Source organism: Vanessa cardui, chromosome 5, assembly GCF_905220365.1.
Source record: "Vanessa cardui chromosome 5, ilVanCard2.1, whole genome shotgun sequence".
NCBI lineage: Eukaryota > Metazoa > Arthropoda > Insecta > Lepidoptera > Nymphalidae > Vanessa > Vanessa cardui.
This window is the reverse complement of record NC_061127.1, coordinates 12,405,645-12,417,880: the sequence shown is the minus strand read 5'-3', so window position 1 is coordinate 12,417,880 and position 12,236 is coordinate 12,405,645. Positions and strand designations below refer to the sequence as shown.

General features: G+C 34.3%; 1 non-coding gene across 1 annotated transcript; it reads left to right on the top strand.

The window, feature by feature from the left end:
- The first annotated feature begins 3,533 nt into the window (after positions 1 to 3,533).
- On the top strand, positions 3,534 to 3,605 carry LOC124530135. The gene has a single exon (XR_006966455.1). It is a non-coding gene; the product is annotated as a U6atac minor spliceosomal RNA (small nuclear RNA).
- The last annotated feature ends 8,631 nt before the right edge of the window (positions 3,606 to 12,236 follow it).

Genomic DNA, 12,236 nt, shown 5'->3' with positions numbered 1-12,236 from the left:
TGCGTGCATCTTAACCAATGATTGCGGGTTCAAACCCAGGCAAGCACCGCTGATTCATGTGCTTAATTTGTCTTTATAATTCATCTCGTGCCCAGCGGTGAAAGAAAACATCGTGAGGAAACCTGCATGTGACCAATTTCATAGAAATTCTGCCACATGTGTATTCCACCAACCCGCTTTGGAACATCGTGGTGGAATATGTTCCAAACCTTCTCCTCAAAGGGAGAGGAGGCCTGTAGCCCAGCAGTGGTAATTTACAGGCTGTTGTTGTTGTTGTTGTTTCTTTTGTTTGTTGAAATATAACAGATCCTATTAAAAGTAGACCAGTCAAAACAAGTTAACAATGATCAAAGCTGTATAGGAATATGATCACATAAAATAATACTGAATTGAGAACCTTCTTTTTTATTACCTTAAAACATTTAAGTTTGACTTAAGTTAGTGAGTTAGTAAGTTTAATGTATTCTCTGAAGTTGATAATACGAAAATTTTTAAACAAATAGACACGAATAACGTAGATATAAGGAACATTTATTCATATTAAATATTGTAGAAGTTTTAATAAACATGAGATACAAGCCATAAAAAATAATGGATGTTTTGAAATTTATAACATTTCGGTTATTATATTTGACGCAACAGAGCGTCACCTTAAAAAGGCCATTATATGATATTATTTAAATTTTTCAATTAACTCATAGAATTTTAATTGATTTGTAGATATAGGTGTGTGAACAGACGGATACTTTACGCGTTTCTAAGATTTATGTTCTCGAAGCGGTGTGATGGTGCACTATTATCAGAAACTTATAATTATTTTTCTTGATAATAAATGTGTGTGTGTGTGTGTGTTATTTAATAACAAATATTCAATGAACAGTTTCGTATATGCCTCCGTGGTCGAGTAGTGTGTATACCGATTTTACCGACCGAGTCGAAGTAGAAAAAGTTCTCTATGCTGTCTTGGGTCTGGGTGTTTGTGGTACCGTCGTTACTCCTGATTTTTCTATAACACAAGTGCTTTAGCTACTTACATTGGGTTCACAGTAATGTATGTGATGTTGTCCAATATTTATTTATATTAATCAAAGTAGATACGAACTTCATACTTGCAATTGAATAATTTATTAATTTATGCCACTAAATGTTAACTTAGATAAAATAACCCAATTCCCTCTTTGGGATAGTGAGTTGATTGGGATAGGTGGTACCTACCCAGTCAGAGGGCTATGCACAAAACCAAGTAACATTGATTTAAATCATCATAAATTTAATAATCCATTGTAGTAAGTGTCTTAATGTTTCCCACGGCGAAATCCTCTAAACTAAATTATAAATATAAAGCCTGTGAAAGCCTTCACTCGAATTGATTTCAAATCTTCGGTTCAGATATCCATTATATTGACTCTTTTTAAGCATAAAAAATATATTTGTTTATTCTTTTCTTACTGTCTTTGTTATGATATTAAAATGATTTGGTACGTAGCGTCTGTGCAGCATCTTGGTAGGAACAGCCATGATGTATTCTAACCCCAAAAAGCCATAAATTAGTAATGTTGTTTTCCGTTTTGAAGGTGTATTAGGCGATGTAACTACTGACACCAATCTCACATCTTATTGCCTTATGTTAAGTATTTCTTTCAGTCCCAATGAATCAGGTGGGGCATTAGTCTCCCTTGCAATTTTGGATATAAAACGCAAATATTTATATTCATGTCATAATATGTATTTAAGTGATAAACCAATATCTCTAAAATAATACCATTGAGCTTTGTAAATATAATACGTATACATTTGTCATAAAATAGTACTATAGTATTTTAAATTAACACTGTTATTTTTATTACTAAAGTTATTAATTGCGGGATATTTACCATATTTTTTATTTTTATTCGGTTAAGCTCGATATTTCACGAGACTCACGTGAACAAGACATTCGTAGATAATGTCGAAATATCGAGCTCCACCGAATAAAAATAAAAAACATGGTAAATATCCCGGAATTAATAACTTTAGTACTATAGTATCTAGTAGAGAACATTCTTTGTTTAGTTTTTTACTATTATTATTACTTTCTAAATGCGAATGTACCTTATGTGTTTATTAAAACAGTTTTTCTCAACGTCGTCCGCCTGTTAAAAATGGCGGGCCAAGTTTTGTTTAATCTATGACGATTCATGATGAATCATGATTTTATGATGTCCGGTTGAGGAGTTAAGTTATGAAAGTGTAACAAACAAACGTGGTTTTAGGGCTTTGTGCAATCTCTGTGCAAATCCCCACTCATCATATGTTCTACCACCAGCAATTCGTAGTAATTTGTGTTCCGGTTGAGTGAGTGTGCCAGTGTAAGGCACAAAGGACATAAAAATAGTTCCCACGTTGATAACGCATATAATGTACTTAAGGAATGGTTAAAATTTCTTACCATTCCTATGCCATTGAAGAGTGGTGACCGCTTATTATAAAATAAAAAAAACTGCTTACTTTTGAATTTAAAATATCAGTAAGGAATAGTATGCGAAAATGAGTTTATTTTCCTTATGTCGCTAAAAGATTCTATAGTGTTGTCTAATACCTAAACAAAATACTTCTATAGATACTAAATGTATCGATACATTCTTACGCCATTGCATCACTTCAAACTATGTGTTCGTTTCAAAATAGAATGTCATTTACATACGATCGGAAAAATATAACGGGCTGTCGATAAAGTTATTAATTAATCGTTATTATCGATATAATCTCGTTATGAATTTTAACGCGTTCGTTAATGAGATTCAACTTATATCAATATGTCTTCGTTAGCACACGATCTCGCTTAGAAATAAAATATTCGAAAGCTTAATTGTGCTTCATCATTATTAAAAAATATATGTCGTTTGTGACCGTCGTTATGAAATAATTACAAGGGATTAAATATGAACGTTTGACAAGTTGAGAGAATTTGTTCATTTTGTAATATTATTTATATACCCGTATTATGTAACGAGGGGTAAGTCATCAAATGATGATATCCGAAATGTAAGTTTACTTGTTCATGTTCGAAATATTTTTTTTTTTCAATTAACTATGACACTTTTCGGTTGTCATATGTTCTTTACGTCATACTGATGTTGCCAGCATATACGATAAATAAAAATAGATAAATCCCAATTAAACTATTTGATGCTTCGACATATCTACACTAATATTATAAATATATAATATACGGAGCTGGTCTTGCAAACTTTATTTCCGTGAAAAGGATTAAGGATTTTTAGGTTATTATGCTATACCCTGACATTTATGTTAAGCATATAAAATTCTTAAGCACGTTGTCACATTGTCTAAAAAAGTACAGCCAATGAAATAAAACTAGCTATAACGGATTTGAATCGCGTACATTAAATATTTTTAACATCCCTACGTTTCGAGCACTACAGCGTTCGTGGTCACGGGTAGACTGGTCCACCGTTATAGCTAGTTTTATTTCAATGTGTAATCGCGAAAATTTAAGACAACATTAAGTACAGCCAATGTCCTTCCTTGGTGGGTCTATTGAAAGGAGAGACAGTTTATTACCCTTGACAAGGAAGGAACACCATCAAACAGTAATACTTTATCTCATATTTTGGGGCGGGCCTACCGTCCGGACTTCGCGGTAGTATGCGCAAGCGATCTTGTGACGTCTCACGAAAAGGCGCAGTGCGTACAGCTGGTTTTTTAGTGAGTATTCTGGCATCTTCAGAACTGGTGAGCTCCTAATACTCCCTCACTTCATATGGGAGAAACTATTCGGTTCTGTGGTTTGTCATGAAAAAGCAACAGACCGATAGACAAAGTTACTTTCGCATTTTATAATTCGTATTGATATTTATGTCCTCGACTAATATTAGTCACGTTGGCCATTCTCCACGGAGACTAGTCACGTCAAACGCGAAGGAGATATTGTGTTCAAGTGAGAGTGGACATTATAGTTAGCGCCATTAATATATCAAAAGCATAAATTACCCAGCCAAATAAGTATAAAGTGTCGTTGGAGTCTTAAATATCAATGAGATAATTTATTATAATACAAATATCTTTGTGTCTTAATTCTTCTATTTTTAACGATATTTCTGTCCTTTCTACTCCAATAATATTAATCATCTAAGCAAGAAGATATACCGGCTACACAATATTGTGTCTAGTTCACTTAGGCAATATAACTTAGTTGTAAAAGTTTTGTTTGTCGTTTACTCAATTTGTTAAAAAATCGTAATGTTTTTTATCAATTTACGATCAAAATTGGTTCTGTAGGTCGTCATGAAATCAAAAAGAGACCTTCTGTAGAAACTAATATTAAAAAATAGGTTAACGACCTGTTACTCCCTAGGCTTAGACTTCATCGCGTTTTGTGAAGGTTGGAAGTTTAGTCCACTATGCTGATTCACTGGTTATTTTCCTTAGTTTGTTTTACGATCAAGAGTATTTGTATTGTATTTTATTGTAGTTTTTTATTCGACATGTGTTAGGAATTTTTCCATGGCCGTCGAACCGAGATGAGATATACAACAAATTAAGTACTACAGGCAAAATACCCACAACTACCGGTCAAGATTATGTTATCTGGTTCATAATAAAAAAGTGTGAAATTAGTGTACGTTGACTTTTAACAAGACATTTAAATTAAGTATAACGGAAGATATTTAGACACGTAATGAAATGAGCGTACAATGATTAACTGCCGAGTTTCTTGTCGGATCTTTTCGGTAGAATTCACATTCAGCGCCAACCGCGACGGTTAGTGCGGGTAACAGTAACAAAAAATATAGATATAAAGTTTAAAAAGTTTCGTTACCTCCATTGTTTGTATCTAACTGTTAACAAGAAATATGACAATTAAATTGTTTTAAATTGAATATGTATTTATGTATGGGTTTGGCTTAGAAAATGCTTCTAGAGGGGAATCGTTTCGAGTTTGTGTTTATTAATTGACAGAGGTTGTTTGATTATAAGTATTTGCTCTTTTTTTTCGTTGACACAAAGAAAGGAGATTAGAAAGTATAAGCAGCAAAGCGGTTCTAGTTCCTTATATGTATGTTAAAAAATCATAAATATGACACATTATTATGAAAGCAAAATGTTGAATATTTTTTTTGATAAGTTAAAGATACTTTTAGAATATTTGTGATGTTTTGAGTTGATAAATTCAAGAGACTCACGATCTTAGAAACATAAATAAAACTATATTTAATGGCTTTATTTTCTTCCAGAATATCACAGCCCTAGATTTTATATCGTCGATTTTCTATGTAGCTATCTTTTTTTATTTATTTTTTAATTAATTAAATCTTTGTCAATAATATGATATATTATGCAAGATATTATTATTTCTAAAATAATCTTGTTACAAAATTCGGAGTGTTTTAAATTTTACATAGTTTTCAGATGGATTTGAACATTGTCTTAGAGGCAGATAGCGGAAAGAATATATTATTACAAATCTATTATTAAAAGTTGGTACAAATGTGTTTAAAGTTAATAAGAGGGTTGATTAGCTTTGTAATCAGTCCGCGATCTGAATTAAATCAAGTTTATTATGTTTGTGTTAGTCATCATCCTCCTGCCCTTATCCCAATTTTATTTGGATGCAGCATGTCTTCTCCTTCCATACTTCTCTGTCAGACGTCATCTCACAAGTAACATTCTTTCTTACCATATCGTCTTTCACACAATCCATCTATCGTTTCCTTGGTCGTCTTCTACCTCTATATCCATCCACATTAATGCTCAAGGCCTTCCTCACAATATGTCCCTCATTGCTCCGCATTACATGCCCATACCATGATAGCCGCCTTCCACATAACTTCTCTGCTATCGGTGTCACTTCCAAACTTACTCTTATGTACTCTTTCCTTACTCTATCCATTCGCGTAACACCACAGATTCCTCTCAGTATTCTCATCTCCGCAACATGCAACTAACATGTTTGTGTTAGTATAATTTTTTATTTGTGTGTTCCTGCGGTGACTGTATGTGATGAGAGTTGTCAGTAGCTTAGCCAGGCTCTAGTTTGAATGCTGACTGTCTGTTACAATAATTATCTATACATATAACACAACTAGAGTGTCTGTTTGTAGTATTATAATAGCCCTGTTTTACTCAATGCATATGTATTTATTATTGTAGTAATTAGAGTAAAAATCGTTGTATTATAATATAATAAATTGGCAAATTGAATCAATTTGTACTTACAAATAATAAAATAAAGTCGCTTTGCCGCCGTCTGTAAGCTTACGTCTTTGGAACTACGCAACGGCCTTTAATATTTTTTTTATTTACAAAAATATATTCAAGTGGAAGTTATATATGTTTAAAACTAACATATTATAGCAGAGCAGTCGAAAAGAAAATTTCGAGTTATAATTTTTATAATTTCAATCGAATATTTGCATGTAGATTCTTATCCCGTAATATATAATATATAACGGAGCAAGCACGTCCGAGCGCGTTTTTAAAAAACATGACGTCAGCATAGCTGACGTCACGAGTGTCAGAGTTTCGATCTTTAACCATCTTCGGTGGTATGAAATAAAACTCAGGAATTAATCCTCTCTGATTTATTCCAATATGAGACGGTCCGCTCGCTCCGACGGCTCGACCAAGTCTGTCGAAACCGGCGGTCGCTTGATCTTTTATAACGAAAATAGGTGGGTAGACTTATTCACTCAAGATAACAGTTGTTTACAAACATTAAAATATTTCAGAGTAATTTAACATTTCAAAATTCACTAAAAATTATTCATTTAACAATGAAACAGTTTTAAATTATTAAAATAATCATTTCTGGACACGTGTTTTTCTTAAATTCGTGGCTCCGCGCCGACACGGCCATTCTGACAGGCGGTGCGCGCTCTGCACCTGCCTAAGTTGTGCGATTGGAAATCTGCGAATCAAAAAACATTTTTGAAGCAGGTATCTGTAAACAACACATCATGTTGACCTTTGATAATTGTTTTGTAAAACAGTACACAAAGAAATCTCTCATGCACCTTTATTGTAATAAATATGGGAAGATTTTACGCATACTATGCTCATAACTGTGTCATAATAACTGTTAAAAGTTCTCGTAGATCTGTGGTGTATACATGTCTATACCACGGTCCACAAGGTCTCCCTACGGTATCTCATGGTTCTCTGTGGATACATCAAGGATCCGCGGGTAGCTCGAGGGTAACACGTGGTTAGCTCAGAGGTATCACTCTCCAGATTACGGTACGTAAATGGCTACCAAAGGTTCTCGTAGATCTGTGGTGTATACATGTCTAACCACGGTCCACAAGGTCTCCCTACGGTATCTCATGGTTCACTGTGGATACATCAAGGATCCGCGGGTAGCTCGAGGGTAACACGTGGTTAGCTCAGAGGTATCACTCTCCAGATTACGGTATATAAATGGCTACCACGGCTCCACAACGCCTCCCAACGGTATCTCATGGTTCACTTTTGGATACATCAAGGATCCGTGAGTAGTACGAGGGTAACACGTGGTTAGCTCAGAGGTATCACTCTCAAACCAGAGTGTACGTGTCTAGTTATGGTTGCATGAGGAATCTCAATGGTAATTAATATTCAAATTTTTTTTTTTTGTTATTGCTCTCTTTTTTATTTATTTTTCTTTTTAGATTTTAAGCTTTTTCTTTTTAGATTATAAGAGGTAAGATAAGTAAATTTTGTCTCACAGTTTTATGCGATGATTAGTTCTCGTCGATGTTGACCACTCGGACTGACTGACCAGCTCGTGATATGGACGGCAACTCCAACTGTCACGGCCATTCTGCGGGACGGTGCGCGCTCTGCACCGGTCGCGTTTCTGGTTGTGGTGCTCGGCGAAGCTGATCACGAGCGCCCTCTGTCAAGCTGATCACGAACGCCCTCTGCCGACCACCTTCTCCACTGTCTTAATTTTTATGAAACCTGTAAATCTCGAAAGACACACTTAATTAGTCATATCATGTAATAGTGGTTACGTGGACTCTTAGTCTTTATGTTGAAAATAATTAATTTTAGTTTTCTGAGAATAAAAAGATGACTGTTATATTTCGAACAAGGGTCATTCGTTGCTGTAGTTGTGTTATTAGTGACATTCTGCGGGATGGTGCGTGCTCTGCACCAGTCGCATTTCTTGGTCGCCCGGCTGCGGTGCACGACGAAGCTGATCACGAGCGCCCTCTGCCGACCACCTTCGCGATGCGATGCGTTCTTATGAAACCTGTAAATCTCGAAAGACACAATTAATTAATCACATCAAGTAATGGTGGTTACGTGGACTCATTAATCTTTATGCTGAAAATAATTAATTTTAGTTTTCTGAGAATAGAAGCGATGACTGTTTTATTCCGCACAAGAGTCTCTTGTTGCTGTTGTGTGTTGTTAGTGCTGCAAAGTCCTCTGGTTATTAATGTCCATCAGGTTTAAGAAATTCAGGTGGTATGTGATGTTTTCTTTGTGTAATAAGAGAGTGGTGCAACTCCATATACTAGATGCACTGTTCAGTCTCGTAGTTCTTAATAATAATCAAGAACTAATCTTAACTCGTTTTTGAGGGTAGTAATAACTTTTTCCACTTAGCCATTTGCTCGGCTGTTTCCTGACGTGTTGTTTATCTTAGTGTCTCATTTCCCCGCGATATCCATGATCTCCGTGATCCACATGGTCACTTGTTGATTTTTCAATTAAGATGTTCCACACATATGAACAGTATGGCAAATGAGGATGCCCTTGAAGCGTATTGTTCTTAATTGTAGGAAGTAGCCGCCTCAAGTGTTGACGAAGTGGGTACTCCCGCACTAGTCGGCTTTGGAGCTGATGAATGATTTATTGGATCCGTGGCTTGCGGTTCTGCCACATAGATGGGCCCCATTACACCGAAGTTGCTAGTAGATGTACCAAGCAGTAAGTGTGCAGTGCTTAGAGATCTTCTTATCACTTCGCAATATGGTTCTGTCTTGTAGCGATCCTTCTATGACAGGTGGAACCGAAGCTGATGAGGACGTGGCAGAGATCGGAGCTTGTTCCGATCCCACTTCTGATAACGGAGCAAGCACGTCCGAGCGCGTTTTTAAAAAACATGACGTCAGCATAGCTGACGTCACGAGTGTCAGAGTTTCGATCTTTAACCATCTTCGGTGGTATGAAATAAAACTCAGGAATTAATCCTCTCTGATTTATTCCAATATGAGACGGTCCGCTCGCTCCGACGGCTCGACCAAGTCTGTCGAAACCGGCGGTCGCTTGATCTTTTATAACGAAAATAGGTGGGTAGACTTATTCACTCAAGATAACAGTTGTTTACAAACATTAAAATATTTCAGAGTAATTTAACATTTCAAAATTCACTAAAAATTATTCATTTAACAATGAAACAGTTTTAAATTATTAAAATAATCATTTCTGGACACGTGTTTTTCTTAAATTCGTGGCTCCGCGCCGACATATATAATAATTAATTTTCTAAATACATAGATTTTTGTAATATTATCGTATTTTACATTATTCCTTTGTTTTCATTTATAGTACAAAGGCGTAAATAAAACGGAATATTGAATAATTTGGTGTTACTTACATCAATATGACATTCAAGCATCTAAGATGTTTTGTCCCTTGTGCCTGTAATTCAATAGCTTCCCTTCCAACTAACCAAGAGATAGCAAACTGTATTCGTATTTAAAAGCTATGAATACCAACGCGTTGCGTTTTACGGTTCGTCTATTACAAAATTTATAAGCTTGTAACTGCTTGAAGCAGATATACTGGTTAACATATGACTTATTACGAATAAATAACAATCAAAAATTATTTTTAACAATTCAATATTAGAATATTCTAGAATGAGCCACTATAAATGAGTTAGAGTTAGACTCAACAATTCAAACTATTAGGTCTAATCCATTTATGATGGCTCATTCTAGAATATTCTCTCTGTTAATTGAATAATTACAATAGCCAAATAATGCTATCAATATAAAAAAATAACAATGTTCTAAGTAAATAAATATATGCAATTTTTATAATACTCTATTTAGTAGTTAACACGTAAATGCGTATCAAATAAAAAAAACCTAATTTTTATGCATTTATAATATTAGCTTAGATTTAACCAATCAATATTCAAGGTTATAAATTAACGAAACCTCAATCATTTTAGGTTTTAACTAAAATATCAGTCGCCAAATGTGTTTATTGGATTATTTGTATAAGTACGTGATAAATTATAGAGGGCGAATAGATTTGTATAATTATTAATTCGGCGTCTCGGACACCGCGTCCACTTATAGCTCATAAATCTCTCTTGTTGTCGTCTAAGCTTTAATAATATCGTATTTAAAATTAGCATATCTAATACGTTGTTTGCTGTTTAATATTTTAATAAAATAATTAATTAACTTATTAAATTGTTGTTTTTTCTTGCGATTTTGATTAGCTATGACTTTTATGTTTAAAGTCTACAAAAGCGATTTGTTTAAACAAAAGTATCTCTCATTCTATAACAGCTCGAATATACTATTGACATTTGCGTGAATTAAATCGCGAGAGGCGGTGTCTTTGCGGCATGAACCGCGTTATTTACAACCATTTCCACACAAGTCGCACTGCGAATATTCTTATTTTTCTTTGTTATTTATAAAGCTGTCAATTTCCAAGCCGTTTCGGGTTAAAGTGGAAAGGAGCGCAGATGCGCTTGCGATCATAACTCAGGAAAAAACGTTACCGCGGCGCGAGAGGGTCGAGGCGCATTAAATTATTATGATTTATGTGTTTTAGTGAAGCGGCCGAGTTCACCTCCTTAATTATATATGAGGTTTAACGAACAATGCCTCATGGCTGGTTTGTCTTCGAAACTCAAACCGATCTCATTCAACTACCGAGACACGAAAATTATTTGTTATCTCGGCCGTTTGCTTATTATCTTTATTATAATTTGTAATTATTATTTTTGAATAAATTGCGTTAAAACAAATAAAAGTTAGATAAAATAACTTTGAATAATATAAGCTTCTAGAATTATATCACTTGGAAAATTGTATCGAAGTGTCCAGTGTTGTTTGTTCTTATTGTATGTATGTTTGTATGAAGGTGTTTTGGTTTATGTGTTCATTTTAAATAAATTTTAACCTCATTAAGGTATTTTTTGTGATCGTTAAAAAGGCGATGAAAGTTGATGCCAATCATTCAGGAAACGTCATCGTAATTGACATTAATGACTTCATCATTATGATACAGATATGGGCAATATTCATTAAAGTTTAATGATGTTAAATAATATTTGTTGATAGCCATGTGATGAGAAAATTATAAAATATGAAAGTTATCGTTATTATATGTAATCGTATGAAAGTAATTGGAAAATTAAACAATGTAAGTAACTAATCCAGTCGTTGGTAGCGTCGGGTGTCGTTCGATACATTTTTTTCTGTTCGAATACTTGCGTTTCTCTTATTTCTTCAATAATTTCCTCACACAAATTACTCGTTATTTTATGTAAATGCACATACTCTAAGTAAAATGTGATAATAATAACCTTCTTAGCTGTCAATCCGATTCGCCACACCACAATCACGTGGAAATTCTGAATAGACTGTACCTTTTATAAACCTCAATAACACAATCAAAATTAAACCTTAACACAATAAAAGTAGAGTTTACTATTCTCTGAACTGACCATAGTTATTATAATAATATAAATGTATCTTATCGTCATAATTTTAAGGTTGCAAATAGCTTGTGGTGGTTAGAAGTTAACTCCGATAGGAATCTCTCGGAGTGAGCCGGTCACCGCGTGTTATAATGACGATGTCGGCAAAGAAGTCATTATTCATTTTTTTAATACAGTGTTTTGTTGAAACGACATTTTCACTAGCGTAATCACGATTTGTACAGGCAATATATCAAAGTAATAAAAGCCAAGTTATTACGAAGCGGTAACTTGCTGATGATTTTCAATTTGATGTCTTCATCGAGCTGTTTTACTTTACAATCGATTTATTGAAGAAAATTACTTTATATAGGCGACGAGTAATTACGGAAAATGAAAACTTTAGCCTTAATTCGACGATTTATAAAGTAAAAGTTTTGTACGTTTTTATATTGACGAAGATGTGCTCCGGGCATGATGGTTGCGGTTCGTACAAGTAAAACAAATATAGTAAAGGTTTCTTTACGTTAAAATATCAACTCACTGGAGAAAGCTATCATACGAGCGACACGCTGTA